This window comes from Corvus brachyrhynchos, unplaced genomic scaffold (genome assembly GCF_000691975.1).
Source record: "Corvus brachyrhynchos isolate BGI_N302 unplaced genomic scaffold, ASM69197v1 scaffold43, whole genome shotgun sequence".
Lineage (NCBI taxonomy): Eukaryota > Metazoa > Chordata > Aves > Passeriformes > Corvidae > Corvus > Corvus brachyrhynchos.
In genome coordinates, this window is record NW_008237353.1 from 3,387,061 (window position 1) to 3,397,147 (window position 10,087).

Below are 10,087 nucleotides of genomic sequence, written 5' to 3' on the forward strand. Positions count from 1 at the left end.
GTTTCCTCTTTCAGCAGAAATGTGCCTACAGGCTTGTTGAAACAACCTGCCAGGACAAAAAACAAGTCCCCCTTGCGTGGTGGCAGCTGTATTCACTGTAACGTTGTGCCTCCAAGAAGGCTCCTATCCCCATTCCTGGACAACAGGTGCTTGGTGAAGAGTGTAAGAAGGGTGACACGAGCATGGTGACATGTCTGAACACCCTCTGGTTTTTCCATGGCCCTTGACCATGGCTGGTCATGGCTCAAGCTGGCACGGGGACCTGGCAGTGTGAAGGCAGACATTGGTGTGATGTGTAAATCCAGAGCCAAGCCTGAAGGGAGGGGAGGGCAAGGAGGCACACACAAACATGAAGAAGAAGGGTTGTCCCCCAGGCAGGCTGGAGCTTGCCTGAAACATTATTTAACAGGCGGCTTCATCTACCTGGAACGTGCTGTCTCCAGTACAGTCCTGCCTGATCACACCCATACCAGCCTTTGCTCTTCAATAGCTGTTCAAATGCACTGGCTATCATATCGGGTTTTGCTACTGGCTCTTTTTGGTAAGTCGTATTTAGTGATCTCACCCTTCATGGGAGAAATGTGGCTGTTAGGATTTGGTCTCTGTTAGGTGTTTGATTTGGGGTTTCCCTGATCTTGGATCAATGTTCTCTGAATTGCAGAGGCTACAGGCTACCGTCTAGCATAATTTAGGAACAGAAAAATATGGCACATAGGTGCAATCGCACCCAGCCCTTTTATTGGTATATACAGCGTAGCTGTGATCTTGAAGGAGCATGTTCCCAGGGGCTCCATGTGTTGTTTAGTGTTAATGGCAAGTCATAAAATCCTAACCCAGGCTTCCTCCTGAGCCTGAGTGCCTCTGCTGGTAGCCTGCTGCTCTTGCTCCAGGCTCTTCCGCTTCACGCATTCAAATGCTTTTATTTTATGTGGTTGGATGTAATGGGACTCACCTGTTTTAACTGCCAAGCTAAGTCAGCAAAATAACCTTGAATCTCTGTGAAGATTTCTTCTAGTCTCCTGCAATCACTGGATTACTGCTCTCCTCCCCAAAATGTTAACATCTCCTTCCCTGCCACCAGAGAAAATCCAAAGCCCTCTAAACCATCAGTGCAAGAATTAAAGCTGTCACAGTCATACAGTTTCCATAGGTAGCACTTTTCATGTTGGTTAATGAACTTTTTGAGGGCCTTATTACTATGGCAGTAGAATTGCTTGGTGGCTTGTGTGGAACAAATAAAACGGGACTAAAATTGTGACTGCAAAAGTTTAAAGGAATACAGTTACTGTGTGTTTGTTAATTCTATCTTTGCAGGAGGATAGCAGCTGCTTTTCTTTTCTTTTTTAACAGATGGAGTGATTTCTCATGTAGTGTTACAGTAATGACCAACGTGACACAGAAGGAAAATTCTGTGACAATATGGTGAGCAAGATCTTATTGACAGCTCCACTTGGTTGTAATTTGTAAGCTCTATACTATTGCTCTATTCTTTTTTTTCTCCCCCCACCTCCCAAATGCTGCTTGTCTTTTCTGCCATATAGAATTAGATTTCAAGCTGAATCAAACAGTTTAATTTGAAGGACTCTTAGCTAAAAGCTGTTCAAAATGCTCACAAGAGTTTACACCCCATCACAAGTTTAAAAAACAAAAAAATAAAAAAGCATTGCATTATGAAACGGTGCGAAAATTATCCTGTATTTAATGTCTCTGTTGCGACAGCTGCCTTGATTCCTTCTGTAGCAGCTGATGCCTTCTCAAGGAAGGGAATTTCCCCCTTTGCAAAAGGAAGCTTAGCCCTAGCATGACGGAGGACACAGCCCAAATGTAGGCCATGAATGACCAGAGAGTAGTGCTTGTAGCTTGCCCTATGACTAAACGGTGTGCAGGGGCTGGAAATAAGCCCAAGGACATGATTGCCAACCAAAATCTGTGACTTCTGCCATGCATTGAGGTGCCCACACAAATGCCACCATCCATTTGTAGAGGAGCTGAAAATCTACCTGGAGACCCCCACCCACAGCCCCTCTTTTGCAAGACAGCATTAATTTTGTCACTATGTGCATTGCTCCATTAGGTAAAAGGCTCTACAAGTCCCCATAAGCTTCTCAGCTACCTTTATGGGGAATAAGCCACAAGGCAATCTATTTATTGGGCAGATAGAATGTTGTTCTATTCTTCCTTTGAATCTATTAAATTTGAAACTTGAAAAAAAAAAGAAGAATGTTTGTTAGCTTGGTACTAGCAAAGTAAAAAGTACAGTGGAAATCTTTTTTCCTAAAGGGAAAGTTGCAAAATAACAGAGATGCTATTTTTCTGTGGATGATAAGGACGATAGAACCATCCAGTGGATTCAGCAGCAGTGTAAAGCAGAACTGCAGAGACTATCAGGCCAGTATGAGGACAGGTGGAGCCTGCACATGCTGCAGTCCTGACCTTCTCTGCTCCTGAGGGTTCTATAACCGTCCTTGTTCCTGAGCACTGTGGACAGGCAAATTCTGCTCTTGGAAACGGTTCCCTAAAAAATAGTCCCAAGGGTTGGTTTTCATGCTTGCTACCAAATGCCAGTGGCTCTAACAATCCTACTGCACAATGTGTACAGTGCTAACACAGCCATTTCTTTATAACAGGGAGAAATGCCCCTAAGAGAGACATTTTCCTTTACAGTTCATAAATGGGACTTAACTTTTTGTGTTTTCTACACACACAAAATGAGGCTTTTTTGATCTCTATAGCAGATTTAACTTTAATTTCTGGAATTAGTGGAAACTTGTGATAGTGTTTTTCAGAAGGTTAGTTTGAATAGGGGGAGATTAGACTGATTCTTTATTTCGCATTAACTGCCTTTAAAATTTCTCCAAGTGAAGGGCTACCAGCCTGCTGCTCAGTGACTAATAAATTTGATTCATCCTCACTCCCCACAGGGTTATCCTCCTTCTTACTAATGTTTGACATTTTACATTTTAATTAAAATCACCCTCCAAGCAGCAAACCACTAAGAGAGTGACAGATATTCCTACTGCAACAGGATATAAGAAAAAGGGCAATTTGCTAACTGTATCTTCTTCAATAGTGCCTCTCACTTATTTGCTACGTGAGCACCTAATGCCTGTGTGTGTGTATGTGTGTGTGAGACAAGACAATGCCTATCTTAACATTCAGGGTGTTTCCAGTGTCCAAAGACACTATCTTTTAATGTCTGCATTTCAGTAGGAGCAACTGGGACTCAGGAGTAGCAGTGCTTGCTTGATGCTATATCCTTCCCTCCTCTTAGGCTACAAGTTGTGTAGCTTAAGAGAAGGGAGAAAGGGCAAAGAAGAACGAAGTAATTGTAAGCTTTGAAAGCAATTGCGATAAAAATACTGCACATTGCCTCATCTGGCTGATGGCTGCCCCAACCACTGATGATAGGCTGGTTTTGTGGGACTTTCCTGCAGAGAGGAGCAGAAAGAGGATGACTGGTGGATAAATAAACCTGGTGGACAGGTGTAGAGAGGGGGTGTGTGTAAAGACCTGTATTAGTCAGCACATTAAAACATCACAAGAAGCTGAAGAGCAGGCAGCAAAGCTGGTGTCAGTGGCAGCATGGAGGAGATACTTGGTGGGAGATGAAGCCAGAGGCTGGAGTGCATACAAAAGGTGTGGGGTGCACGAAGCTGGAGATCAACATTACAGTGTGCTTAGAAGGAAGAGGAGCTGATGCCATTGCAAAGGATTAATATCCCTTGCAGAGGGAGTCTGTGGGCCTCAAGAGGGGAAGTAACAAATGTTTTGATTATTTGAACAGAACAAAGGACGACCTGAAAATAGAGCAATGGGGTTTTTCTAACTGCTCTGTACATAAGTCAGAGAAAGGATAATCCATGGAAGTTGCCCTCTAGTGTACAGAGCTTGATGACAAAATGATGGTAGAGCCAAAGAGACAAGGATGGATTCAGGCAGAGGGACAGAGCAATGCTGTAAATACATTGAGGAATTGTTGCCTGACTCTATATGGAGAGACAGAGGAGGGAAAGACATTTATCTGCTTCCTGAGGAACAAGCATGAAACCCAGAACATACCCATTGCTTATGAATCTTATCTACCTTTGACAGAGAGCTCTGGTGAGATGTGTCCAGGTGTTCATGACAACCCAATTTTTTTTAGATAGCAGTGGTTGGACATGTACAATGTAAAAAATTCCATGTTTCCTCATGCAGTTTAAGTGGCAAGGTTGTGATAGGGCAGTGTCACAGCCTACACCTCACTTGTTTCTAACCCAATGCAGCATCTTCCTGATTCTCACTTGTGTCTCTTCCTCCATCTCAAACCCAACCAAAAAAAAAAATTTTCTCATATGTACCAAGTCTGCTGATATTTAGAATTTGATTTCAAATGTTTTTAGAAAAGACAGTGTGCAGGAAGATCTTGCAAAATCCTGCAAGTTACAGGCTTGTCTGGGCCTTTCTGCATTATGATATGAAACCCAAAGGAATAGTGGAGTAATGACAACTCCCTTTCATGTGATATTCTGGCTGCCCTTAGGAGATGAACAGTGGAATATGTGACTCCTTAAGAGAAATATACTGAATAAAGAAGAAGGCAGCTTAGATATAGTGGTATGAATATATGGGGAAAGAGAGAAAGCTGTAAGGTGAGGTTTTGCATTCACAGCTCATTTCTCCTCCCTTCTGGAACAGAAAAGTCAGAGAAACATGGTAGTTTCTCTTGAACAGCTTAAATGAACTGCATTTCAGCATCACCAAAAGCAATCAAGTGGGATGGACTGGTCTCCTGTAACTCCAGGGAGAGACCTGTTTTTGGTTTGCTGGAATCGCTGCTAGGTAACAAAACCTGTGTGTCATGTCCCCTTGGAAATAAAAGCTTGATGAATAAAAGTTGCTCTAAGAAAATAGTGTTTGTGTCTCCTCATGACTTGGTCCTTAGGAGGCAATTAACAAAAAATGCTAGAGGCGCCCCCTCCCATCCTGATGTCTCAATTTTGTGTGGAGGAGGCTCTTGTGTCAGGCCTGGTAGAACCACCTGGACTTCCTGAGTGCCATTGCTGGGTGTCTTTGTGTGGTTATGATGGAGAGGATTCGGGATGTTTTCAGAAGCAAGTTTCTTTGAAAACTGCAGGGGCATGTGGATGCTTGGTCAGACTTTTTGAGTGCACACAGGTATGTGAAAATAGGAAGCAGACACCAGGTCTCCAGGAAGATGGGTGCAGTTCTGTACAGGTTCTTACTCTCCGTCAGCCATTCCTCAGATATGTTGAGTCATAAGTTAGTCTACAGAGGCATGTGCAAAGAAAGAAAGAAACCCAAGCTAGCTAGATGATCTGAATTTAAAGTGGACTGATTAAATTCCATTAAATCCCTATGTAGATGTCCTTGTTCAGAATTAAGGTAAAGTAAGGTAAGTCTCATAAAGGCCAAGTTAATTCTGAAGGAGAATATGTACACAGAGATTTAATGCGTTTTTAACTAATCCATTTTAGCAGTTAATTCAGATTAACTGTACTCAGTTTTCCTCTCTGACAAAGCCCTTCAAGGGAATGAGATATGGAAAAACACCAGTCTGAGCAGTGCAATGTTTTTAAACATCCCACGCTGTTGATTACAAAGCAGATAATTGGTGCCACAGCACTCCTGTACTGAATGACTGCATGCAGACCTACCTGTGTGGGTGCTGTCAGAGGGGACAGTGGTGTTGGGAAGGACTTGCTAAGAGCATCCTTGCTTCCAGGAAAGTGCTTTGAGAAATGCCGAAGCATGCTGGCAAGGCCTTGGCTAACCTGCTGCTACAAGGAATTTTGATCATTAATGAGGTGTCTGTGCTAGCAAAGTGAATCCTCCTCACAATGAATGTGGAGTCAGCTGATACCTGTGTCTGCCCATTGTTTGTGTGCCAGAGATGCAGGGTGAATGTTAATGGTTTCCCTCCTACCTAGAGTGATGTATTCTTGGGCCAAATCCTGTCTTCACTCTTTTGTGTAAACAAAGCATTGCTTAGCCCTGTGCAGTCTCTAGATTAAAAAGTCAAAACCTGGAGTTCAAGCTTTACTATTGATTTTAAAAATATACTGCAAACAATAGTTTAAAAGGAAATGGGAGATTATGAATAAATAATAAGGTGCATAGGTGTACAGGGAAAATACAGCAGTCCATAAATATAGTTAAGAATTCAGTTTTACAGTAAAAAGAAAGGACATTAAAATGTAGATGACTAAAGCAATATGTGTGCAGAGGAATAATAATATACCATGAATTAAAATCTGCAACTATTGGGGACTAAATTGCTTTTACTACTCTATACATTTTTTTAAAGTACCTAGAGGCCTCCAGGTAAAAGTACTAAAATAAAAATATTATTATTATGGATTTTGGGGGGCAGATGAGTTGGAACTCAAGGATGTCTCCTGTGTTTTAGCTCTATTGCATCTGGTTAAACACACTGGGCCAAATTTATCCCTGGCCTGCTATATTTACTGTTGAAAGCACTTTGGAAAAGTGCATATTAAACCTATATGTTAAAAAGCACTGATTTTTGAGCAGGCATTTAAGGCCAGGCAGTAAAATCAAAGACGTTCTCTCAGGTCAGTTTAATTTTGGGTGAGGGGAGCAATTGCTCAGTCACATTGGTCCAGTGAATCTGAAACAACAGCATGTGAAAAGATATGGTGGCAAAATAATGGCTCCTTGTGGGATAAGTGCTAATGCTAATCACTGGCTAGGCTATTTCTCAGTTTTTACTCATGGATTTTATCCTGGTTTTTTCACTGATTATTATTCTGCCTCAGTAACCACCAACGTAACTTTTCGCCCTGTTTCACAGGGAAATTTAAGGCCAACTTTTTCTGCTGCACTATGAAGTTCATGTAGGAAAATTTTTCACAGAATTGCTTAGGTTGAAAAAGACTTCTAAGACCATCAAGTCCAACCATTAACCTAACACTGCCAAGTCCATCACTAAACCATGTCCCTCAAGGCCACAAATGTATTTTAAAGACCTCAAGGGATGGTGACTCAATCATCTATCTGGACAGCCTGTCCCAGTGCTTGACAACTCTTTCTGAGAATTTTTTCCCCCTAAGATTCAATCTGAACCTCTCCTGGAGCAACTTTGAGGCCGTTTCCTCTTGTCTTGTTGCTGGCACTTGGGAGATGAGACCACCTTCCACCTGGCTACAACCTGTGGAAGGGAGCTGGCATGTTGGGGCTCAGCGTGGCTTTTGCTCAGCACTTGGGCAAGCATGCAAGCTGCTGCAGCGTTAGCCCTCATACTTGAGTGGAAGAGGATGTGGTGCTGGGGTGAGCCGTGGCACCCAAATCAGCACTGCTGAGTACCCAGAGAGAGAAATGGTCAGGGACAGAGCTGGAAACCAAGACTGGTCAATGTGGTCAGCAGGGTGACCATAATGAAGCTATCACATAAAAACCCTGGGAAGAGGCTGAATTTGTCCATGGCAGGCAGCAGAGTTGGAAGAGGTTTTGATCCCAGCCTTTTTCTCCCTGGAGGAGCAGGAAACTACACATGGCCACTTTGAGGCTTTGTCCTATTTTTGTCCCCTTCATTTAAATGCTGTGGTCTGCAAAGAAGGACAAGGGAGGTTTCATTCTTGTCTGCCCCTGTTTTGCATCTGTGCTGCATCAAGATTTGTGTGTGTGTGAGACTTAAAATCTGTGTAGTGAGTTAATGGGGTGCACATATGAAGAGGTATCTCTCTTTCCTAGATGCTCTCAGATGCATCGCCATGTAGAACTTGCCTTTTGCCTTTTATTTCTATTTCTGGTAGTTGAAAGTATCCCACTAGTTGCCATGCAAGCAGCTTGTACCTCATATGGCTTGGGTTTGTTACCCTGCACTTTCCTGTGGGGAGAGGCTCTTGAACTCAGTGCAGAGGCTGCGTTTTTATTGGCAAAATGGCTTCAATGCACAAACGGTGTGAGGGGAAGCTCAATTTTCTGTTCACTTTAAAGTATATGGATCACCCAGGCTAAAAGGATTCAGCTGTTTCCAGCAGCACCTTCACAGACATTTCTGTGATGGCTGCTGTGCCTCCTGGGAGGTTCGAGTCCAGTGGATAATGCCCTGCTGTGCTGCTTCGGCACAAGATGCCTGCCAGAAGTCAGTCCGCTCCTACCGAGATCAAGGTAGAGCTGCCACTGATTTTTAAGGCTGCATGGCTACAGACTAGATCAGGTGTGCAAATCATTCCTAGGGATCATGCTTTTTTTTTGTTACAAGTGTGAAAATAAGGTTATCCTCTCAGATAGACAATTTCAGCCCCTCTTATCCTTCAAGCTGAGGAAAGCCCTTTCTTATCATATCCTTTTCTTAATCGCTGTTTCCTGAATAGAGGTAGCTGAGTATGGAGGAGCAGGGCTGTCTGTATTTTGACTGTACAGCAATTCAATTTTGTTAAAACTGTGAATCAGGCAATTGGATCAATAGAAGAAAAAATTACCCAATGTTTCCATGCAAAGCTCAGTGAGACAAAAAGAGCAACTCTCCATCAGCTCAGGGCCTGAGCATATTCTCTCTCCAGTGATGCAAGCAATATAATTACTTTATCCCAGGTGAAACTGTTCCTAAAAGTGAGGAACAGCAGACAGAGCCAACTGTCCTGGTGACCCAGTTTGAGACCTGGTGTCATCTGCACAGTGGTTCCACACTGGTGTTATGAAAAAGCAGGTTCAAATGCAACACTGCTGCCCATGCTGAGGGGTCTCAGATGCCTCTGCTCTGATGCTCCCAGTGATGGAGGAGCCAGGACTGGCAGCCTTCAGCATGGCAGGACAAGGGTAGCTCAGGCCCTCTGTACTGCAGCAGGATTCTCAAATAAACCCTGCAAATCACTTTTGGGGAATTCACTGTACACAGAGGAACTCCTGGCCTGGGCAAGCTCTTCCCTGCCTGGGCAAGCTCTTCCCTGCCATCCATCCTCATGGTCATCCTCCAGTGGCACAGACATCATGAGCTCACATCTGGGTTCAATAGTTCTACCCTTTGGTTGTTCCTGGCACTGAAGTCTGTCTTTCTGCTCCTGTTTCTGTTCCAGAGAAAGGCAAGTGATGTTTTGCCCATTCGATGGGTTGGTTGTGAAGATGTAAAGCCCTTTGGAGGAGATAAGTCCTGCTGGCATCCTATTTTGCAGAGCCTTATGCCTCACCCTGGATTCGAAGCACTGAGATCTGCCAGCCACTTTTCCAAGTCAGGAGCTGAAAACATCTGCATGGAGCGGGACTGACACATCTTGGGCATGGTGCTGGGGAGATAAATGTGACAAAGGGAGAAGAAAAAGTAATATCACCTCACTTTTTCCTATCTCCTTTTTTTTCAGATGGTAGGTTTTGCTCCCTTCCTTGTTACAGAGGTAATGGAGGGCAGCAGTGGCGTGCCCAGGATGCCTTTGGGGTCATGGCAGCTGCTGCGACTAAAGGGGAGCGTGGTGGGCTGGCTGGATCAGGGAGTGTGCTTGCAGGAGGCAGCAAAAGTTTACATTTGTGAGAGCAAAGTGAAGAAGCATGGGATTGGAGAACACTGGGTGCTGCCATACAAGCACCATAGCCCCAAGTCTAATGGGTAATAGAGTCATTAATTCTGCTGATTAACTTGGCCTTGGGGTTCATGGAAATGACATCCACCTCCTTTATTTTTTTTCTTCTTTCTTTTTTTTTTTTAAGCTCAAACTGTGGAACGAGGGAGCATAAAAAAACAAGCTAATTAGAGAGAAATCAGGAGAAAAGAAGCAGGGAGAAAAGAGAAGACAGTCTGAGCATTAATGAGACTGATTTGGGAAGAGGATGTGACAAGCTCTTCAAAAGCATTATTGTCAAATGTGTCACTGTTTCATAGATGGCTACTGCTACCTTTGAGCTTCACGCTGATGGTTAATGATTTGAAACTATAAAAAGATTGAAAAGGTAAAAGAGAAAATGGCAGAATCGACTGGATTTTAATGAGAGTACCCCCCTTCCCACTTTTCTCTTTTTCCATATGAAGCAGCCTTGGAAAGTAGAAAAAAAGTCCAGTTTCCCCCTGCCTGCTTGCTCTCTCAAGGCAAAAAATGTTCACAGAGGAGAGGAGAGAGTGCAGAGGTCCATC

The 10,087-nt window shown here is 43.5% G+C and overlaps 1 long non-coding RNA gene across 1 annotated transcript; it reads left to right on the forward strand.

Moving 5' to 3' along the window:
* The first annotated feature begins 429 nt into the window (after positions 1 to 429).
* On the forward strand, positions 430 to 9,297 carry LOC108445829. The gene is made up of 3 exons (XR_001860811.1): positions 430 to 541; positions 1,351 to 1,422; positions 9,042 to 9,297. It is a non-coding gene; the product is annotated as an uncharacterized LOC108445829 (long non-coding RNA).
* Positions 9,298 to 10,087: the final 790 nt, after the last annotated feature.